General features: G+C 35.1%; 1 long non-coding RNA gene across 1 annotated transcript; it reads left to right on the forward strand.

Moving 5' to 3' along the window:
- Window positions 1-1794: 1794 nt before the first annotated feature.
- LOC134216560 (uncharacterized) lies at window positions 1795-2508 on the forward strand. The gene is made up of 3 exons (XR_009980726.1): window positions 1795-2021; window positions 2161-2273; window positions 2348-2508. It is a non-coding gene; the product is annotated as an uncharacterized LOC134216560 (long non-coding RNA).
- The last annotated feature ends 3587 nt before the right edge of the window (window positions 2509-6095 follow it).

Consider the following 6095-nt stretch of genomic DNA (forward strand, 5'->3'; position numbering starts at 1 on the left):
CTATGTCATAACCTTTTTCATGTGCACTAATAGAATTTTGTGCATTTAGAACATTTAGGTGCATTATTAATTTTTTCGATCAATTATCCTAATTATTGAATATCATAAAAACTAGGCTTCTTAAGCCTAAATTATTGCCTACATTTATTGCATGGATTAATTTTGAATTCCAAGATCTTCTTAATTTTCAAGAATAATTATTCTGGAGTTGCAAAATAAACCCTTCAGAATATTGATAAGAAATTCTTCGTAGTCTCCCCGGAAAATATTTAGAATTTCAACGACATTTTTTTCCGAAATTCTGTGGAAAAGTTCCGAAAAATGTTCGGTAGACATTTTGAAGAACTAGAAGAATCCGTAGAAGGATACGAAATGCATATTTACGATGAAAATTCCAATAAACATCAAATTCCGAAGAATTTCCAGTATAAATTAGAAAAAAAATCCTGCTTACTTTTTTACAGAATCTCTAAAGATTTTTTTCAAAATCCTGGACAACTTTAATGATTCTTCAAAGGAAATTCTTCAAAATTTCCAATGGAATTTTTTTTCGTTTCCCAAAAGACATTCTTAGAAATTTTCAGCAGTTTTTTTTTTATTTCCAGAAGAAATTATTCGGAATGTGCCAAAATATTTCCGATGGAAATTCCTATGATTTTCAGGACAGGAACGAGAATCGAATTCGTCATCTCCGGATTGGCAATCCTACGCCTTTGCTCGCAAGGCTAACTGGAGACTGAAAAGATGGTCAAATAACGCAGATATGCATCAGCGTTGCGACTGACGCTGCGTTATCGATTTTTCTCGATGCACACCTACGTCTTTTTCATTGATTCATCGATAATTATCGAGTTAACTGTAACATGTCTCAAATATTTGCATAATGTCTGACAGTCAAGCAGCATTGAATGCTTTGAAATCAGCAATATGTAGATCTAAACTCGTTTGGGAATGTGTTCAGTCACTACAAACCTTGGGTAGTCGTAACAAAGTGAACCTGTATTGGGTTCCTGGTCATTGTGGCATTGAAGGCAATCCCGGATAAAAATTCACAGTAACTTGTATGACATAACCCATTGAAATACAATAGATTGTGTGGCAAACAATACAAACTATTGTATGCTTATTGTAAAATGTTCACGGTTGTAAAAGATCTTTATTGTACGTACATTAAAATCACAATATATTTAAATGTTTCCGATATATTCTATTATATTTTTATTGTTCGCTTATGTTTAGTATTGCTCATCCAAAAACTAAACAATTTTTAAAAGTAATCGGTTTGGATGATCTGGAAATCCGTCTAATGTTATTGAATTAATATAATTTTGAAATATTTCATGGATTTATTATATTGATGAAATAACAATTGAAAACAATAACATTACAATAGCTTTGTTTATTAAATGAATAAAAATGTTATACCGGTTCTCAAGTATATATTTTCATATTGCAGGTCTTGTTGCAGGTCTAAAAATGTTTTGCAATAAAAATTTGATTTCAAAAAAATGAAAGGGAACAAAAACTTTTGCTTATAATTTACTCGGAGAATGGCTGGATTCATTTGACCGTGTACAGTTTTGTTTATAATTAGCATAATTAGTGAAGAGATGAAAATAATGAAACTGTATGGTGCAGAAAGTGTTTTCATTGCAGTTTCTGCTGCTGGGAAAGCGGTAGATCACTATGGCTGTACCGTGGTGAGTATCTAAAGTATTGAAGCGCGTTAGAGCATCATTACTGGGCGCGAGTATTTTGATCACTCTCACTGTACTGTCATTTTATATTAGTCACTCTTTTTCGCATCGGTCACTATTTTCGGTATTTTCGGTTATCATTTCGGTGGCTGCATTCCGTATCGGTGACGTTCGACGTTTGATAGTTCATCAAATAGTAGCGCTGTTATTTGGTCAATTTGGTCACCTGTCAGCTGCGCTACTGTTTTAGCAGCGCGTTTAGTAGCGACCGGTAAAGTGTCAAGTAATGATACTGCGCTGACAAACGGCTTATACTCACCACCGGTAATCGTAATCTTATACTGCAAAAGTTCAATGTACATAATGAACGCAGTGGTTCATCCCGAACAAAAAATAAATGAAAATTTTATCATCATAGTACCTGATGACATGCCTGGTAACATGTATCCTTGTTCCTTTACAGAAATGAAGCTTATGATAAATAAAATACTGCTGCTTGCTGGTCACTGATTGAAGATCGTTCAGTGGCTACCATTGGCCAATCTCACCAACGGGATATAATAAGAACTGATGCAGGTAATTTTTTATTTTCTTCTCGACGTATTTTTTCTAATAAAACTGACATTCTTCTATAATTTACATTTTCACAGGTTTATATCTATTCGGAACAAAGTTAGTACAGTTTTTAAACCGATGTTGGATTTTTCTCCAGATACAGGCAACCCACTTAACTTTGGAAGTAGTGCGCTGGATTCGTCTAAAGATATGTTAAACATCCGGAGGAAAATAAAATGATATGTAAAACAATTAATTGTATTGTATTTTTATTGTAATATTGGAGTATAATGTATTCTAAATCCTGTTGTATTCCTATTGTAAAACAATAGAAACAGTAATTGAAAACATTTAAAACACAATGTTTTCTATTGTTTTGTCGCTCGAAATCATCCCATTGAAGAACCGTAAAATCAATTGTTTTGCTCCGAATTTTGTATGGAAAATTTTCGATTTTTTTATTGTAAAGATACATAACAACCCCCCTTTTTAATTGTAAAAGTCCCATTTACCATTCATTTTATCGTGGAAAACCATTATTTCTCATGTGATTTTATTGTCAAAATTTCATTATATTCAATGGTAAAAATTATGTTTTAAATGGTGTTGTAACAATAAAATTTATGATATTTTAATGATATTTTTTATCCGGGATGAACAAGCTGATATGCTGGCCAGACTTGGTTCATCTCGACAATTCACAGGTCCCGAACCATTTTGTGGCGTATCTGCGTGTTCTCTTCGAATGGAACTCAAATCTTGGGAACATTCTAATATAGAGGACATTTGGAAAAACACTTTGATTGCGAGGCAGTCTAAACGTTTCATCACACCAAACGTATTTATCACTCGCAACATTTTAGATCTTTCAAAAAAAGATCTTAACACATACACAGGCCTTATAACAGGCCATTGCCCGAGCCGATATCACTTAAAGCTGTTAGGAAAACTTCAAGATGATGTATGTCGTTTCTGCGGCATACATGTAGAAGACTCGGAACATCTGTTAAGCCATTGTCCGGCAATTTTTAGAAAGAGATTACAGTTCTTCAACAAGGGGCTGATAGAACCCTCAGAAGTTTGGAGAACAAGTCCCAATATGGTAGTACGATTCATCAGAACCATAATACCGCATTGGGATAACGCTGGTAGTCAAGGTAATGCTATTGCTCTAAATAGTAATGATGCGTCAACTTGACAAAGCTAGATCAAATGGGGCATATATCACAATAGATCTAACAAATGGTCGCAGTGATTAAAATACCCAACAAAGAAAAAAAAACATGTACTACACAGTTAAAAGAACAAATACTCAAAGTTGGGTTTGCAACATCTATTTAAAGTATTGTATCGCCTTAAAATATACAAAAACGCTTTTAAATCCTGGAATAAATTTGGGATTCAAAGAGGTCATCGAATTGACCAACACATTATTTCGGTCAATTATTAGATTTCATATAGAGTCGCAATTGTCCATAGTAGAGAATCTGAGAGCATTTTTAATGTCTACACTTATGTTTAATCTAGCAAGATTAACAAAACTTCTATTTGGATGATCTGGAGCACCCAGTTACATTATTATTTTATGATTCATAGTTGAGACCAAACTCCTTATTGTAACTGAACCATATTGAATAGGTGACGAGGTTAGTCCACCAATCTATTGAAGTATGTTTATTCGGTACTGGTGCTCTATTCCTGGAATGCAGCACTAAAGATCGCTGCATCAAATAAATTTCTAATATATATTGCCGAGGAGTTCCGATTCCAGCTGGATATTCTTGCTTATACGATAAGGAATAAGTATTGACAAAGGAAAGTAATCATGTGCTCTCTGTAGGAAGCGTACTTATGTTTATGTGTCTCTGTCTCAGAGAATTATGTCCGCCTGGGTAGAGCAAATTTCCGCGGTCTTATCGGAAAACTGCATAGCATAGTTAAAAAAATCACTGAACCACCAACAGAACACCTCACTTTTGTTTCGTTTCATAGAGTAGCAGGTATTCAGCATTAATTCTAGAGTGCCCCGCTTCAATAAAATTAACTCTGGTTTACCAGTTGCAAACAATTTGTTCCAATCTCGGTTTCTGTCAAAATTTTACACCTGCTGTATTCACGTAATCTAGTAACCCCATTATCGCAAAATTATCGAGTTAACTTAGGTTAAATTATCGAACTACGATAATAATTCAGTTGATTCATCGTTATCGTAGCAACCGATAACGTTGATCACAATCAACTTTATCGGCGATAACGATAAATTAACGATTAACAACCCTGGAAAAGACGCTACGTGGGTTTGGCCCTTAGATGCGCTTTGCGTTTAATGATTAAATCATTAAATTTTAAGTTAAGTTTTTCGTGTAAAAAAAACACGTGGTTCGAGAGCAGCACCCTCCCACCCCCCATGTGGCTTATCGTGGTCATTTTCCAACACCCCCATTCCCCCCATATATGACCACGTGGTTTCTGGACGGCCCCCAAGATACAAAGTTTACATGATATTAAAGTCAAATGTATGTTTGTTATACATGATGGATCGTACACACGGTCAAGCAGTTTGACCAACATTGGCTCCACCTCTCGTTTATTCAAACATCCATCAAGTTTTACCAACGAACAATCAATTTATTCGACCAACAATATCACACACGAACACAAATGACCGAGGCGCCAATTTGAGCACCAACCATCAAAAAATATATGGGGTTTGTTCAACTTCACTACAAATGCTCAAATATGTTCGACGAACCTAGACTCCACCCCCGACAACTCAAACCGTTTAAATTTTTCTCCAACCGAGCTGCCAACTGTCAAATGGTTGTTCGAACAACTTCACACACGTTCAAACAAAGCAGCAACCGAAGCGTTTTCTTGGGGCGGAGTCAAACTTCTTGACTGGTGTGTACGTTGCATTAAACAGTTCAGAAACATTGAAAAATTGGTGACAATAGTGCTTTGTAAGCGGGAAACATTGTTATCTGTTTTATAAATATTTTTTTTAATAATTAGGTTTCACGTGCCTTGTTTTTACGTTACGTTTTTTAGTGAAGAGTCCTAGTTTTTTTTATGTACTTCTGTTCCTCAAATTTCGTAAAAAATCAAAATCAATGGGAAAAAATATATCTTTGTCGTTTAACGAATTATAACTGAAAATCCTACTTCCACTCGAAATTAACGATCTTTTCGTAAAAAAAACCTTTCTCATATCGACGTTTCAATTTTTTGAATGGCTCAAATTTATCTGGAATATTACTGTGGATTTACTTGACCAATGAATTGAAAGGTCGGTTCAGTAATCTATTTCAAACGTTTGTTTTGCACCAAGGTTTGCAAAAACCAATAAATATGTTCGGTAGATTGCCTTGATTTTTACTCGTTGACAGTCAAAACAGATGTCAACACATCTAAAGAAAACAGGGAAAACCACGTGGCAGCCTCGGTTGTTTTGACAGATTTTATTGTGAAAACGGGTGTGAAGGTGAAAAACGGCGATTTTTACGACTGTTCAAGGAACGACTGCTTCGGGACCAGTTGGAAAATCCACGAACAATACTAGGTAGCAAATATAACCACTACAACACTCCAAATAATCTAAACGTTGTTTCCACCTGAAGAAAATTATTTTGAGCTTTTTAGTGGAATGTCTTAACTTGTCATAAGACGAGTTTGTACAATCCCATTGAATTCCACCACTTAATTGTATCTTGACAGATACGTATTTCGACCTCAACAGTAAGGCCGTCTTCAGTGTCTCGTACTTGAGTCGAGTCAAGTACGAGACACTGAAGACGGCCTTACTGTTGAGGTCGAAATACGTATCTGTCAAGATACAATTAAGTG

The sequence above is a fragment of the Armigeres subalbatus genome, chromosome 2 (assembly GCF_024139115.2).
Source record: "Armigeres subalbatus isolate Guangzhou_Male chromosome 2, GZ_Asu_2, whole genome shotgun sequence".
NCBI classification, from domain to species: Eukaryota; Metazoa; Arthropoda; class Insecta; order Diptera; family Culicidae; genus Armigeres; species Armigeres subalbatus.